The 17,930-nt window shown below is 39.6% G+C and overlaps 1 protein-coding gene across 1 annotated transcript in view; it reads left to right on the top strand.

The window, feature by feature from the left end:
• LOC131686594 (transmembrane protein 120 homolog) overlaps positions 1-17,930 on the top strand; it is a 294,184-nt gene that overhangs the window by 61,344 nt on the left and 214,910 nt on the right. The gene's annotated exons all lie outside the window — the stretch shown is intronic.

Here is a 17,930-nt window from a genome sequence, read left to right as displayed (position 1 = left end):
TTTAGTCTTGAGCTTACCGTTGGATTTTTTACACAGAGTCACATGTCTTATAGTTTTCTAAATTATTTCACGGTCATAAATTGTGGTTAGGTAATGTATTTTGCTCAGCGCAGTTTCATTTAATTCCGAACATTTCTCTGAATTTTAACAAAGGAATAACAGGGTTACAGGTCCTAGTAATGTCTTTGTATCTAATGCTCGTGCCTAGGAGACTGGTTGCTAGCAGTTGTACACAATAGCTTACATAGAAATTTCAAAACCAAAAAGCAGAGCGAATAATCCATGAATAATAGTCTGAGTTCCTTGTATTTTTTTACGTAAGTATAATAAAATTATGTGGAAAATTAATTACTTCATGAATTACATCATGAACAGTTTCAAGAGCTCGACTGGTGAATCGTGTGTAGCAGTGGCGGCGCGAGATGATTTGCCGCTAGGGGCAAAAAATTAAATTTGCCGCCCCTTTTATAATTAATTTTCAAAAGAGTTCAATTTTTTACCATTTATTCGATTTTTTGAAAATTTTCATAATAATACTGCCATTTATTAACCGATTGTTATGAAAAATAGCGCATAATACTTTTATCAAAAGAACATAACAAATGACCGCGCTACTAATTTTTTAGACCCGAGAAATAGTTCTATTCTCTAAATCAAGATCTTAAGGGTCTATTAATTTAATCGAACGTGGGTTTGTATTGTATTTGATCAGACCTGCAACATTTTCTGGATCACTTGAAAAGTACATTCTTTTTTATTTTGCGGCACTTTGTAATTATTCATAATACTAATAACAAGGTCGCCGAATGGTGAATACTTCCGAGTGTTCGCCAATTTCCAGCTCGTTCCTCAGCTTTGTATGTAATTACTTGTCAAACGTCCCTAGGTGAAAGGGCGGCCAAGTGCAGCTATCATACTATCAAATTTGCCTTAACAAACTATCAATCGTCATCATTATCTTAGTGACCTAGTGACCGGATAATTCAAATCATATCTGAATGTATTTTAGATTTCCAGGTTACTCGATCTTGGACCGCCAGTTCCATAGACGCCCACCGCATGCGCATCTTCCTCAATTGTTCACAGCCAGCGAGAGCGGGGTTTGCCTCGAAATTGACGACTTCTTCCAGGTTCTCTGCTCTGTTGTCATAACTTTAATTGGTATCTCTTTCGTCTTTCGGCACTACAAGCCCAGCTCACTATTGTCTGCGGTGTTTTATCAGCCTTTCAATGTCAGCATGGTTGTATACTTTGTACTGTCTGTGCCATTCTCCATTTTCTACTGTGCTGCCGAGTATTGAACGTAGAACTCTTCCCCAAACAAGCCGAGCACTCGATAGCCTGCTTCATTCAACATCCATGGCCGTACAGAGCCCCAAGGAGTATCAGCGATTTGAATAGAGCAAGTTTTGCGCGCATCCTCGGGCTGTAGGACTCTAGTTGACTACGTAAACCATATTCGCAGCAGCAACATGCATTTTTCCTTCGCGGCTAACATCGTTATCATATTTCACTAGTGTTCTAAGATATATAAATTGGTTTATCGTTTTCCACCTCAAACCCAACACGACTGCTACGTTGTACCATGTACTTTGTCTTGTCCGCAAGTTGTATTCTCTGAATATATCCAGAATTTGTCGCATTTGGTCCGTCGTCGATCGTGCTTCTCGAAACCCGCTTTGATATTCATCAACAAAGGATTCAGTCAACAGACGCAGTCTCCTCAAAAGAACACGAGAGACTACCTTGTAGGCGGCATTGATGATCGTTATGTCTCGGAAGACATTATGTTCGAGTTTGTAGTTCTTCTTGAAGATAGGACATATGAGGCCATTCAACCAATCCGAAGGTATTATTTCTACCACGCAGATCATCCCGATCACGGAGTGGATTGCTTCTCACAGCCGATCACTTTTTAGACTTTTAGAAGTTTACGAAAAAATTGGGGTGTCTTCAAGTTAGTTTTTTAACCTTGAAGACCAACCAATTTTTTCGAAATTTCCTATTCTAAGCGTGTGCGAGAAAGAGAGGCAACACATAACTTTACATGAGAATATCTTTTTACTGCAAACTCGTATCAATTTGCAGTCTTCGGTAATGTTGATCCTTACACATTAAGCTATATATCTGCAGATTTTGGGATGCACAAGTTGATGCTGGCATTTTGTACTGAATTTATTGTTTCGATTGCCCCATCATATATTTTCACATACAAACTTGAAAATTCTTGTGAGTGAACTAGAGTTTTCGAAAAAGCTCATATTTGACAAATTGTATGTAAAACCAATTACCGTTTGATTTAAGTGTTTCGAAAAAAACCAAAATTGTTGCGGTTCTAATACTCACACTACTACAAGAACTTTCGGAAACTCTTCTCCGTTGAATCTTTTGAGACTGATCAATAAGTATATAGTTTTGTTCGCTCGCATCCGTCGTCCCGATTTCCTACCTTTTTAATTGTCAACAGATGCGAAAATAATATAAATTCAAGCTTTTCCTTCGCACTTGATTTTTACCGTGATTAATGAAACTTGAACAATTACTAAAAATGAAATAGAAGTTCGTTGAGTAGGAAATGCCGCCCCCTGATTTTGCCGCTCGGGGCGGTCGCCCCCTTCGCCCCCCCCCCCTTAGCGCCGCCACTGGTGTGTAGCATATTAGGAATTAAGAATCGGTTAAAAAATCAATGAATAATACACTGCGTTCCAGTGAAATTGATTAGGTGCAAAGATTAGGATCAGGCACATAATCGTAAATTTCAGGCACATATATCTTGAAAGTGGAAGTTTTTTTTAATTTGTGGACCATTTCACGCACACGAATGGTGAATTGAAACTTATATGCTCACAATCATAACCAGTTGACGAAGCAAGAATGGATCTTTGAATTATATAGCAGGTGTCGTGTAGTGGTTTTAGAGAAAATATCAAGATTATTTTAATTTTGTAATCAAATTGACGACCACTAATACCAAATAATTATCAAGACGTGATAAATCATGAATCAGTTAACGTCGTATATTCGGTCCATAGACAATGTTCCTAGATTTGTGGATAAAGTTATGAACCAATAATTTTAGAGCTCGCGAATTGTCGGCGCGGGAAAAATGCATCGGCGGCGCGCCGCCGATCTACCGTTCGGCGTCGGCGTACGTTAAAAATTACCGGCGGCGGCGGCGTGGCGCGGCGGCGCACAGGTCTAACCGAAAGTCGCCATCTTGGATTTCAAAATGGCGGTGGTGGTCAATTTTCCGTGTCTGCTCACCATCCCCTTTCAAATGACACCCATATTGATGGTGGTTCTCACTATTTTGTGGTAACCGGAAGTCGCCATCTTGGAATTCAGAATGGCGGTAATGGTCAATTTTCGATGTCTGCTCACCATCCCCTTTCAAATGACACCCATATTGATGGTGGTTCTCACTATTTTGTGGTAACTGAAAGTCGCCATCTTGGATTTCAAAATTACGTAATAATCAATTTCCGATATCTACTGACACCCCTTTTCAAATGACACCCATATTGATGGTGGTTCTCACTATATTGTGGTAAGCGGAAGTCGCCATCTTGGATTTCAAAATGGCGGTGGTGGTCAATTTTTGGTGTCTGCTCACCATCCCCTTTCAAATGACACCCATATTGATGGTGGTTCTCACTATTTTGTGGTAACTGAAAGTCGCCATCTTGGATTTCAAAATTACGTAATAATCAATTTCCGATATCTACTGACACCCCTTTTCAAATGACACCCATATTGATGGTGGTTCTCACTATATTGTGGTAACCGGAAGTCGCCATCTTGGATTTCAAAATGGCGGTGGTGGTCAATTTTTGGTGTCTGCTCACCATCCCCTTTCAAATGACACCCATATTGATGGTGGTTCTCACTATTTTGTGGTAACCGAAAGTCGCCATCTTGGATTTCAAAATGGCGGTGGTGGTCAATTTTCCGTGTCTGCTCACCATCCCCTTTCAAATGACACCCATATTGATGGTGGTTCTCACTATTTTGTGGTAACCGGAAGTCGCCATCTTGGAATTCAGAATGGCGGTAATGGTCAATTTTCGATGTCTGCTCACCATCCCCTTTCAAATGACACCCATATTGATGGTGGTTCTCACTATTTTGTGGTAACTGAAAGTCGCCATCTTGGATTTCAAAATTACGTAATAATCAATTTCCGATATCTACTGACACCCCTTTTCAAATGACACCCATATTGATGGTGGTTCTCACTATATTGTGGTAAGCGGAAGTCGCCATCTTGGATTTCAAAATGGCGGTGGTGGTCAATTTTTGGTGTCTGCTCACCATCCCCTTTCAAATGACACCCATATTGATGGTGGTTCTCACTATTTTGTGGTAACTGAAAGTCGCCATCTTGGATTTCAAAATTACGTAATAATCAATTTCCGATATCTACTGACACCCCTTTTCAAATGACACCCATATTGATGGTGGTTCTCACTATATTGTGGTAACCGGAAGTCGCCATCTTGGATTTCAAAATGGCGGTGGTGGTCAATTTTTGGTGTCTGCTCACCATCCCCTTTCAAATGACACCCATATTGATGGTGGTTCTCACTATTTTGTGGTAACCGAAAGTCGCCATCTTGGATTTCAAAATGGCGGTGGTGGTCAATTTTCCGTGTCTGCTCACCATCCCCTTTCAAATGACACCCATATTGATGGTGGTTCTCACTATTTTGTGGTAACCGGAAGTCGCCATCTTGGATTTCAAAATGGCGGTGGTGGTCAATTTTCCGTGTCTGCTCACCATCCCCTTTCAAATGACACCCATATTGATGGCGGTTCTCACTATTTTGTGGTAACCGGAAGTCGCCATCTTGGAATTCAGAATGGCGGTAATGGTCAATTTTCGATGTCTGCTCACCATCCCCTTTCAAATGATACCCATATTGATGGTGGTTCTCACTATTTTGTGGTAACCGGAAGTCGCCATCTTGGATTTCAAAATGGCGTTGGTGGTCAATTTTCCGTGTCTGCTCACCATCCCCTTTCAAATGACACCCATATTGATGGTGGTTCTCACTATTTTGTGGTAACCGGAAGTCGCCATCTTGGAATTCAGAATGGCGGTAATGGTCAATTTTCGATGTCTGCTCACCATCCCCTTTCAAATGATACCCATATTGACGGTGGTTCTCACTATTTTGTGGTAACCGGAAGTCGCCATCTTGGATTTCAAAATGGCGGTGGTGGTCAATTTTCCGTGTCTGCTCACCATCCCCTTTCAAATGACACCCATATTGATGGTGGTTCTCACTATTTTGTGGTAACCGGAAGTCGCCATCTTGGAATTCAGAATGGCGGTAATGGTCAATTTTCGATGTCTGCTCACCATCCCCTTTCAAATGATACCCATATTGATGGTGGTTCTCACTATTTTGTGGTAACCGAAAGTCGCCATCTTGGATTTCAAAATGGCGGTGGTGGTCAATTTTCTATGTCTGCTCACCATCCCCTTTCAAATGACACCCATATTGATGGTGGTTCTTACTATTTTGTGGTAACCGGAAGTCGCCATCTTGGAATTCAAAATGGCGTAATTATCGATTTCCCATATCTATTAACCACCTCCTTTCAAATGCTACCCATATTGATGATGGTTTTCCTTGATTGGTGATAAATCATTTTTGAAAACATTCTTAGAATAAAAATGGAATATATATCCTCTCAGGGCAAAAGTGGTATATCTTTTTAACCCACTTTTGCGCTAAGGTTTTTTTGTCCCATTTCTGCTCTGACTGGTACTTAAACCGGTTTTGCTCTAAATAAAACGTATACCGCTTTTGCTCGCAGCGAATTTTTAACCCACTCTTGCTCTCAGCCTCTCATTTATTGTTCAATATAGTAATAATCCATTGAAATAAGCTAAACATTATTTCGATAAAACGAATTTTGTATTTCATTTTACTATCTACAACCGCTAGAAATAATCACCGAACATTTCCAAGTTGTCTGGAAGGAAGGGTTTTGCCCTTGCTGTGTTATGCGAATCTCTGACACAGTGGACCATTATTTTCTTCGCAAATCGTGGGAATCAAATGATCATGTCCCATTCAAACCTGATATGGCTCGCTAAATGCGTTAACATCCCAACTCGCTTGGTGTCCTCTAGTTGTTGTGCAATTTGTGTTGGAGATGAAATGTACAGTTCTCTAATCAACAATGGTTAGAATAGCACAAATCAATCTCCAACATAAACGTACAGCAACTATGAATTTATCTCGACTCATGCAGGAAGGTAAAGCTTCCATAGCATTGGTTCAAGAACCGTATTTCCATAAAGGAAACTTCTATTTTGGAAAGTTACTTAACACTGCTTTCATTGCTTACAACAAGACAGGCATGACCAACTCATGTGAAATGCCTCGTGCTTGCATTCTTGCAAATAAGGCTATTGACGCGTGTCTCATATCGGAGCTCACAACTCGCGATATCTGTGTTGTCACAGTTTCACTGACTGTCGGAAACGTAGACAAAAAATACATATATTGTTCAGCATACCTACCGCATAACGAATCATCTCCTTCTGATGATTTCAAAAGCGTTGTATCATATTGTAGCAGAAATGGGCTTCCGCTCATTATCGGCAGTGATGCGAATGCTCATCACATCATTTGGGGCAGCTCAGACATCAATCTGAGAGGCTCTGAACTGATGGAGTACATAAGTAGTACAAATCTCCATATTCTGAATGTGGGAAACCGACCAACTTTTGCGAGGTCTGGGAGGGAGGAGGTGTTAGACATAACACTTTGCTCTGATAGAATTTTGCATGAACTGGGAAATTGGCAGGTTCCAAATGAAACTGAACCGTCTCTATCCGATCATAAATATATATTTTTCGATCATTTTGATGTCACCTTCAATGTGGTGACATATCGTAATCCTAAGTCTACAAACTGGGACCTCTTTTTGGAAAACTTGGCGACTAAATTTCATGGATATTTTCCAACAATTAGTCAACTAGACGACTTAGATGACGTCGTGGATACGACAAACTCATTCATATTAGCATCCTACGAAGAAGCTTGTCCACTTCGTACTGTTAAATCGACTAAGGGAACTCCTTGGTGGAGGGCTGAGCTTGAAAGAATGAAGAAAGTTATGAGAAGAGCATGGAACCGGCGTCAGCGTGATGACTCCAGGGCTTTCAGGTCCGCTCGTAGTGCATATAAGAAATGTCTTAGATCTGCAGAACGGGCTGGCTGGCAAAGCCTATGCACTAATGTCTCTAGTCTGAACGAGGCTAGCAGATTAAATAAAATTCTCTCCAAATCGAATGATTTTCAGATGAACTCCTTGAAAACCAGAGATGATGTTTATGTGACGGACGAAAAAGATGTTCTTAATTGTCTCTTCGACACACACTTTCCAGGTTGTATCGATCCGGAGTTGAACAATGTTCACAGATCTCATTCTGGTGATTCGGACTCGTGGGCGTTAGCACGCACATTGGTTTCCACTGAATCGGTCAAGTGGGCAGTTGACAGCTTTGCTCCATACAAATCACCCGGAAAAGATGGAATACTTCCCGTGCTACTGCAAAAGGGATTTGATATTCTTAAACATGTCTTGAAAAAGATTTTGCTTTCCAGTCTTGCTACCGGGTATATCCCGAAAGCATGGCGAGAAATAACTGTTAGATTTATTCCCAAAGGGGGGCGCTCAAGCTATGAAGAAGCCAAGAGTTTTAGGCCTATCAGCTTAAGTTCTTTTCTTCTGAAAGCTTTGGAACGGATAATCGATCATCACATCAGGAACGTTAGTTTAGTTGAATATCCACTGCACAAAATGCAACATGCATATCAGTGTGGGAAATCCACGATAACTCTGCTTCACGATGTTGTTTACAACATTGAGAAGGCCTTCTCGCTCAAACAATCTAGCTTGGGTGTATTTCTAGATATTGAGGGTGCTTTTGACAATGTGTCCTTCCAGTCTATTCTGGAAGCTACGCACGGTCATGGGATACCTGCATGTATCTCAGGTTGGATAAACGCAATGCTTAGTAACCGCATACTTTGCTCGTCACTGCGACAGGCTGAGATACGGAAGTTGAGTATTTGCGGTTGTCCTCAGGGCGGCGTTCTGTCACCTTTGTTATGGAACTTAGTAGTTGACGGCTTGTTGAAGAAACTCAATGAGCTTGGATTTCCAACCTACGGGTTTGCTGATGATTACCAAATACTAATTACTGGATTTTGCATCGGAACAATCTTTGACTTAATGCAACAGGCATTAAGAGCTGTCGAACAGTGGTGTCGACAAGTTAAACTATCAGTTAACCCAAGCAAAACTTCAATGGTTCTTTTCACGAAGAAGCGAATAACAACCGGGGTTCGTCCCTTGCAGTTCTTTGATTCTGAGCTGCTGTGTGCAGATCAAGTCAAATACGTTGGAGTCATATTGGATTCCAAACTGAATTGGTCTGCTCACATTGAGTTCAGAGTCAAGAAAGCGTGCATGGCCTTCGGGCAGTGCAGACGAACTTTTGGAAAGACCTGGGGTCTCAAACCTAAATACATCTATTGGATTTACACGACAATTGTACGTCCAATACTGTCATACGGATGCCTTGTGTGGTGGCAGAGGGGAGAGGTGGTGACAGTCCAGTCAAAGCTAAACCATCTGCAAAGAATGGCGCTCATGGCGTTGACTGGTGCTTTCACCACGACTCCGACTGCTGCTCTTGAGGCACTTCTAAACATCAAACCATTACACATACACTTAAAACAAGAAGCACTATCATGTGCATACAGACTGCAGGTTACTGGGCTTTGGAACAGTAATCATGTTGATCTTGCTACCAGTCATACACGATTGTGGTCACAAATGGTTACATGGGGTGAAGATATTCTTGCTCCCAGCGATATTACACTCACTTGTAGTTTTCCTTACAGGACATTCCATGTGAAGATTCCCTCTCGAGAGGAGTGGTTGTCTGGCTTTATGGAAAGACAACAACAAACGCAAGTGGTCTGTTACACTGACGGTTCTCTAATGGAGGGACGTGCTGGTGCTGGTGTCTACTGTCGTGAAATGAGATTGGAACAATCTCACTCACTAGGTAGATACTGTACTGTATTCCAAGCAGAAATCTTTGCGATTATGTGCGGGGTGCAATCGGCCCTTCAACTGAGTTTGTCCGGCAGAGTTATAAACTTCTGCTCCGATAGTCAGGCTGCAATCAAGGCCCTTAGCTCAGACAAATCCCGGTCCAAGCTAGTGATCGCGTGCCGAACCCAAATCGAAGAACTAAGCATTGTCAACACTATCTACCTTGTCTGGGTGCCCGGACATTGCGGTATTACTGGAAATGAATGGGCTGACGAATTGGCCAGGGCAGGTTCAGCGATTAACTTCGTTGGTCCTGAGCCAGCGCTGCCAATTTCGACAAGTTGGATAAGGGAAAAAATACGGTCCTGGGCTTCGTCCGAGCACCGCAATTATTGGAGAAATCTTCAAACGTGTCGCCAAACAAAGGCGTTTCTAGAACAACCATGCCCAGTGGTTTCGAAAAATCTCTTACATTTTTCAAAGCTCCACTGCGGCATGCTGACCAGGGCTTTAACCGGCCACTGCAAACTCAATTATCACATGGCAACTATTCAGCGCGCTGAGTCTTTTTCATGTGATCTTTGTGAATCCGACTACGGAACCTCATATCATCTGATATGCAACTGTCCAGCGGTAGCGCAATTGCGATTTCGGGTCTTCAGCCGTCCTTATATAGACGAAACCATGTTTGGTCGACTGAAACTCAGAGACATACTAAAATTTCTTGTCCAATGTGGTAAAGAGCTTTAGGCTTATTCGCAGGCAAGTTGAACTACTTGTGAGTTTAACTTACCTGTTGTTTATTTTTGTTTTGTGCTGTTATTTTTCCCACCCTTCCAATTCTACTTCCCTACACCTCCTTGTCCTTTCCTTCCGCTCAGGAAATGATGAAACACACGGCAAGGCACAAATCCCCGACTATGTACGGGGAACGTGCCATTTGAGCCAATATATTCTGATTCCTGATTCCTGAAGTTGTCTGGAAGGAACTTGATAACTTATCAGTACTAAAATGTTCATTTGTGCGAACCTTCTGACTGCAATATTTCTAACTTATAACCATCGGATCGATCTGAAACATATCGGAAAATGAAAAGCGAAATAAATAACTCCAAGCAACAGCGTAGCCAAGAGAAGGTTTTGGGGTACACCCCCCCCCCACCACACCCAAAAAAAATAATATTGGATTGAAGTTGAAAATTTATTGATGCTGACTGATTTAATTCAATATTACAAATACAATTATCTGATTCGTAGATTGATAACCTGTTGTTGTAAACATCATGAGGACTTTTGATAAATTGTCGGAATGGGGATCTATTGGTCTTGATTTCACAGTTGTCTAATAGCATCAATATCAAATTCCGGCCTGAAAATATTCCAATAGAAAATTCCAGAGTTCTGTAATCAATCATAATCGTCAGATTTATTTTCAAATTGAGTTCGTTTTTGTAGAAATGTACTATAATAAGGGTTTTTATTTAATAGGAAGCGAAGTTAAAATTGATTTAATGTCTATGAAACATAGACTCACCAAAAAATGCATAATTTGCTAAAAATGTTTTCGCCTTTCTCATTCACTCTAAAATTCGTCAATGTAATCTCGACCGGGAGGGTCGAGTGTCATATGCCAATCGACTCAGTTCTTCGAGATCAGAAAATGTCTGTGTGTATGTATGTGTGTGTATGTGTGTATGTGGAAAAAAATATGACCTCTGTTAATCAGAGATGGCTACATCGATTTGCACAAAGTTGGTCTCAAATGAAAGGTACAACCTTCCCATCGGCTGCAATTGAATTTTTTATTGATTGGACTTCCGGTTCCGGAGTTACGAGTTGAAGAGTGCAATCACACATCAAATTCCCATATAAACTGAAATGAAAAATTTTCAAAATCATATTTGTATTTTTGATGCCAAATGACTTTAAAATGTATGAAACATTGAGATGTTTGACAAAAATTGACTTCTTTGGACTTTGGTACATTTTTGCCTTTCTCATATAGAAAGGTTTGCGTGACGAATGAAAAAATACTTTTAAAGTCACGTAAATAAAAATAAAGTAAAAATATAGAAAGGTTATGCAATCACTCCAAAAATCGTCAATCATACCGGCCCGGAGGGAGTATGCAGTGAGGGGTTGCTACTTTAAAATTAAAACTAGTTTAAAATTTCTTAACAAGTTGAAAATTTTCGGCAGGACCTGGACCTCCCGGATCTTTCTCCATTATCCGCCACTGGTTTCAAGCGATGTTTCAGTATCACATAGTATCTCAAGATCGTGGCTGTCGATCCATTGTATGTATGTGCCTGCATATCGTACTGAACATGTAATATTAATTTCCACCATTGTATTGAACATAACCAACCATGGAATCGTAGTCTGTACAAATGAGACAAGCACAATTGCACCACTAGGTGGATTAAAACAGATTTATATTTTGGGAATGCGTCGAGTTGAGACGAAAACGTAATATGATTAATAACGAGGATAACACTTTCCGAATGTAGAGAGAAATTTATGAAAAATGACGATTTTCATTCGACTCTAGCAGGCTCTGATCGATTTTGATGAGCATTTGATTTTTGTTGTATGACCAATTATATGTATAGGTCAAATGTTAAAAAACAGTAATTTAAGGTCAAGATAACATCATTTTGAAACCGCCAATTTCGGAGGTTTAGTATCTTCGATGAGTTTTACAAACGTTAAACAGCGCATCATTTGATAAAATAATTTTGACGGTATACCGTCCAAGAAGTATTTATGGTGAATTTTATTCATGAACTCTGTTACTATTTTCTGAAAAATTAATTCTGCATAATTTTAAAACTTCAAAAATCACGGTTTCGGAATTATGCCGTTTGGACAGTATGATCGATTTTCACCAAACCGAATTTCTGGTTACGCCGCTGATTTCAAGTAAGTAGAAACAAAGTCATTCTACACTCGTTCAAAAGAAACTTCTTCGAATGCTGAATATCTATTATAACACATTGAAACCCCGATTTTATCAGCCAAAAATGAACATATGTTTGATGGGCTCTAGCAGACGAACAAGACTGAATTCGAGTAAATCCTTTCTTGAGCATGTTTTCCTTATCATGAAGATATGCGAAATATGCGAAAATAAAAAGTTCATCATAATCAGAAATACATCAAGGGATGAGAAGAATATATTAGCAGCTTCAGTTTATTATAAAGAAAAAAAAATGCCCGATTTAGTCAATGTCCCCATTTTGTCAGCCTAAAATACGCCATGAGACTGATAAAAATGGGTCTTTATGGTATGTATTATTCACTGTGTTTCACATTACATTTACATTTAGTACATTTCATTTTTGGAGATTTTTTTATTGCATCGAACTACAACAATTTTTAAGTAGTTTATAGACTTCTTCCAAAATTTGGCGAACCTATTCCAATTCGTATACCAATTAATTGGTATACTTCAGGATTTATATGTTGCGGATAGAGAAAACACTGAAATTTTCAGCTTTTTTCCTACACAATATTACGAAAGCTTATTAAACAATTTTTCCTAATAAATTTGTGAAAATTATAAACTATTTGAAAATTTTTAATAGTTTAATTTTTTATTTAACCGTGATTTTTTAATAAATAGTGACCATCACTTCACAACGTAGTCTATTTTTCATGGCTTGCGGTGAGCACGATCTCTCGAATTGCTGAACTGAAAATTATGGAATAGAAATTAATTTTTAGTATTCTTTACAGACCCGCTGGTGCCCTAAGATGATTTCGCTAGATTTTCAGAGCACTGTGCACCCAGTGCATTAACGCAAGTGACGGAAGGTTATCGAAAAGTTTCGTGAAAATGAAAATTCCAGTAATGATGATGATTTTCCCAAACGGTTCGTTTTCGTGAGGTTTTTATTTGTTCTTTGGCATTAGGATTAGCGATAATAATTCAAATCAAGGATACTACTGGGAAGTCAGCTTTAGAAAAAGTCGATGTCGAAGTAAAATTTGGAACTATGCACGCATGCACTTCAGAGATAGCGTGATATCAGGAGCTGCGATTTCATTTCAACGCTTTTTTGTGAAAAGGGCGATACTTACAAATGTAAACATAGGGCTTTTTTCATATATGCGACTGAGGGCTTTGAAACGCAACAAATTAACCTAAAAATTTTGATTCTACGATATTGCTTTCTTAAACTACAGCAAAAAATACAACGAGCGAAACTGTATTTTTGTTTGTTTATTTAAAGTTTCGCCCTCGACGCTCCATGCAAACAAACAGGGCGATACTTTTTTTGCTAGCAGTTTAGAGGCGAAACTGTTATTTTCGTATGTTTTTAGGATTATCAAGCTGATACCAGCTGTAAATAGTAACAATGATCGCTATTGAAAAAACACGGACGAAATCGGTGGTGAAGAACGGTAGTTATTGTAAAAAAACGTAAGGGCGATACTTCAATGCTGATAGGTGGGACCGAAAAAGTAAACAATCGCCAAAGGGGCGATACTATCATTTTGTCAATTTCAATAGCAAAAACAAATTTTAATTTAATAATTTCAAATACTTTATGAAGTTTTGGGTTTCGATCACTGAATTATGCAATCTAGGATGTAAAAAAACACAATAGTTCTTAAATAGGAAATAAAACCATGTTTGGAAATATTCACTGTTGATTTTCTTTGAATGGTATCACTGCTAGTATCACCCTTTTCAAGAAAAAGCGTTGATTTCTTAGTTCTCAGTCGCATTGGAAATTTGAGTAAAGTATAAACTTCAAATCGATCAAAAAAATCGATTTTTTTTTGCTCAGTACAATATATAACCCCTTTAGAAAAATTCAGTTTTCCCACCACAATTTAGATATTTCATTAACAGAACATTAACAATAATTCGTTGGTATGTCTATTTTATGGGCCATTTTTTCGCTTTCCCATTGATTTGGTTTGAGATTTCTAGCACTGATGTTGTCCTATGCTGATTTGAGCGATTCTCTGAGTCCTGCCACTATCCCATGTAGTATGTGTTATCAAAAACATCGCGAAGCATCAAGTTCTAAATGTTCTCAAACGATATAATATCCGAAGCAATGTTGCAAATATTCTTCGCCGAACTAGTTCATTCGTTCATCATCGATGCGATATTCGTTGTGTCATTCACCCATGCCTCGAATAACGCTGCGCCGTTCGTCACACGGAAGCACAGAATCAGCGAAAATGAATAATACAAACAAACAAAAAATCCGAATCTGATGTCTGCTGTTCGCTGCTTGTTCGCATCGTTGTTTGTTGAATTTAGCCATTCATGCAATGTTCATCTTCACGCATCGTTCGGATCGGCACACGAACGGCTTAGGTGATAATCGCCACTAGTCATTCTTCGCTAAGGATTCTTCATTCTTCATTCCTCTTGCATTGCGACCAAGAAAAACAAATTTCTTGTTCATTGATGGAAGGGTCAGAGCTTCATGACTGAAGTGGTGCAGAAATGTTTGCTATGTTCGGAATAGGATGACTTTTGCTATAAACAACAATTAGTAGTACATAATGATTATTTGCTGATGTTTTTGCCTTTCTCATATAGAAAGGTTATGCAATCACTCTGAAAAACGTCAACCTAATCCCGGCCCGGAGGGCCGAGTGTCATATCCCATTCGACTCAGTTCGTCGAGATCGGAAAAAGTCTGTATGTGTGTGTGTATGTGTGTATGTATGTGTGTGTGTATGTGTGTGTGTATGTGTGTGTGTATGTGTGTGTGTGTATGTATGTGCGTATGTGTCAAATAATGTCACTCATTTTTCTCAGAGATGGCTGGACCGATTTGCCCAAACTTAGTCTCAAATGAAAGGTGCAACCTTCCCATCGGCTGCTATTGAATTTTGGATCGATCGGAATTCTGGTTCCGGAATTACGGGTTTCAGAGTGCGGCCACACAGAAATTTCGCATAAAAACTATAGGAAAAATTAAAAATAGAATTTTTATTTTTGATGCTAAATGTATTCAAGGTGCATAAAACGTCGAGATTTCATGCAAACACGAAAAAAATTTGACGAAGATTCACGTTTTTGGATTTTGCACATTTTTGCCTTTCTCATATAGAAAGGTTATGCAATCACTCTGAAAAACGTCAACCTAATCCCGGCCCGGAGGGCCGAGTGTCATATCCCATTCGACTCAGTTCGTCGAGATCGGAAAAAGTCTGTATGTGTGTGTGTATGTGTGTATGTATGTGTGTGTGTATGTGTGTGTGTGTGTATGTATGTGCGTATGTGTCAAATAATGTCACTCATTTTTCTCAGAGATGGCTGGACCGATTTGCCCAAACTTAGTCTCAAATGAAAGGTGCAACCTTCCCATCGGCTGCTATTGAATTTTGGATCGATCGGAATTCTGGTTCCGGAATTACGGGTTTCAGAGTGCGGCCACACAGAAATTTCGCATAAAAACTATAGGAAAAATTAAAAATAGAATTTTTATTTTTGATGCTAAATGTATTCAAGGTGCATAAAACGTCGAGATTTGATGCAAACACGAAAAAAATTTGACGAAGATTCACGTTTTTGGATTTTGCACATTTTTGCCTTTCCCATATAGAAAGGTTATGCAATCACTCTGAAAAACGTCAACCTAATCCCGGCCCGGAGGGCCGAGTGTCATGTCCCATTCGACTCAGATCGTCGAGATCGGAAAAAGTCTGTATGTGTGTGTGTATGTGTGTATGTATGTGTGTGTATGTGTGTGTATGTGTGTGTATGTGTGTGTGTGTATGTATGTGCGTATGTGTCAAATAATGTCACTCATTTTTCTCAGAGATGGCTGGACCGATTTGCCCAAACTTAGTCTCAAATGAAAGGTGCAACCTTCCCATCGGCTGCTATTGAATTTTGGATCGATCGGAATTCTGGTTCCGGAATTACGGGTTTCAGAGTGCGGCCACACAGAAATTTCGCATAAAAACTATAGGAAAAATTAAAAATAGAATTTTTATTTTTGATGCTAAATGTATTCAAGGTGCATAAAACGTCGAGATTTGATGCAAACACGAAAAAAATTTGACGAAGATTCACGTTTTTGGATTTTGCACATTTTTGCCTTTCTCATATAGAAAGGTTATGCAATCACTCTGAAAAACGTCAACCTAATCCCGGCCCGGAGGGCCGAGTGTCATATCCCATTCGACTCAGTTCGTCGAGATCGGAAAAAGTCTGTATGTGTGTGTGTATGTGTGTATGTATGTGTGTGTATGTGTGTGTGTATGTGTGTGTGTGTGTATGTATGTGCGTATGTGTCAAATAATGTCACTCATTTTTCTCAGAGATGGCTGGACCGATTTGCCCAAACTTAGTCTCAAATGAAAGGTGCAACCTTCCCATCGGCTGCTATTGAATTTTGGATCGATCGGAATTCTGGTTCCGGAATTACGGGTTTCAGAGTGCGGCCACACAGAAATTTCGCATAAAAACTATAGGAAAAATTAAAAATAGAATTTTTATTTTTGATGCTAAATGTATTCAAGGTGCATAAAACGTCGAGATTTGATGCAAACACGAAAAAAATTTGACGAAGATTCACGTTTTTGGATTTTGCACATTTTTGCCTTTCCCATATAGAAAGGTTATGCAATCACTCTGAAAAACGTCAACCTAATCCCGGCCCGGAGGGCCGAGTGTCATATCCCATTCGACTCAGTTCGTCGAGATCGGAAAAAGTCTGTATGTGTGTGTGTATGTGTGTATGTATGTGTGTGTGTATGTGTGTGTGTATGTGTGTGTGTATGTATGTGCGTATGTGTCAAATAATGTCACTCATTTTTCTCAGAGATGGCTGGACCGATTTGCCCAAACTTAGTCTCAAATGAAAGGTGGAACCTTCCCATCGGCTGCTATTGAATTTTGGATCGATCGGAATTCTGGTTCCGGAATTACGGGTTTCAGAGTGCGGCCACACAGAAATTTCGCATAAAAACTATAGGAAAAATTAAAAATAGAATTTTTATTTTTGATGCTAAATGTATTCAAGGTGCATAAAACGTCGAGATTTGATGCAAACACGAAAAAAATTTGGCGAAGATTCACGTTTTTGGATTTTGCACATTTTTGCCTTTCCCATATAGAAAGGTTATGCAATCACTCTGAAAAACGTCAACCTAATCCCGGCCCGGAGGGCCGAGTGTCATATCCCATTCGACTCAGTTCGTCGAGATCGGAAAAAGTCTGTATGTGTGTGTGTATGTGTGTATGTATGTGTGTGTATGTGTGTGTATGTGTGTGTGTATGTGTGTGTGTATGTATGTGCGTATGTGTCAAATAATGTCACTCATTTTTCTCAGAGATGGCTGGACCGATTTGCCCAAACTTAGTCTCAAATGAAAGGTGCAACCTTCCCATCGGCTGCTATTGAATTTTGGATCGATCGGAATTCTGGTTCCGGAATTACGGGTTTCAGAGTGCGGCCACACAGAAATTTCGCATAAAAACTATAGGAAAAATTAAAAATAGAATTTTTATTTTTGATGCTAAATGTATTCAAGGTGCATAAAACGTCGAGATTTGATGCAAACACGAAAAAAATTTGACGAAGATTCACGTTTTTGGATTTTGCACATTTTTGCCTTTCTCATATAGAAAGGTTATGCAATCACTCTGAAAAACGGCAACCTAATCCCGGCCCGGAGGGCCGAGTGTCATATCCTATTCGACTCAGTTCGTCGAGATCGGAAAAAGTCTGTATGTGTGTGTGTATGTGTGTATGTATGTGTGTGTGTATGTGTGTGTGTATGTGTGTGTGCGTGTATGTATGTGCGTATGTGTCAAATAATGTCACTCATTTTTCTCAGAGATGGCTGGACCGATTTGCCCA

This window comes from Topomyia yanbarensis, chromosome 1 (assembly GCF_030247195.1).
Source record: "Topomyia yanbarensis strain Yona2022 chromosome 1, ASM3024719v1, whole genome shotgun sequence".
Taxonomy (NCBI): Eukaryota; Metazoa; Arthropoda; class Insecta; order Diptera; family Culicidae; genus Topomyia; species Topomyia yanbarensis.
The sequence above is the reverse complement of the archived record's forward strand: the minus strand, read 5'-3'. Positions and strand labels throughout refer to the sequence as shown.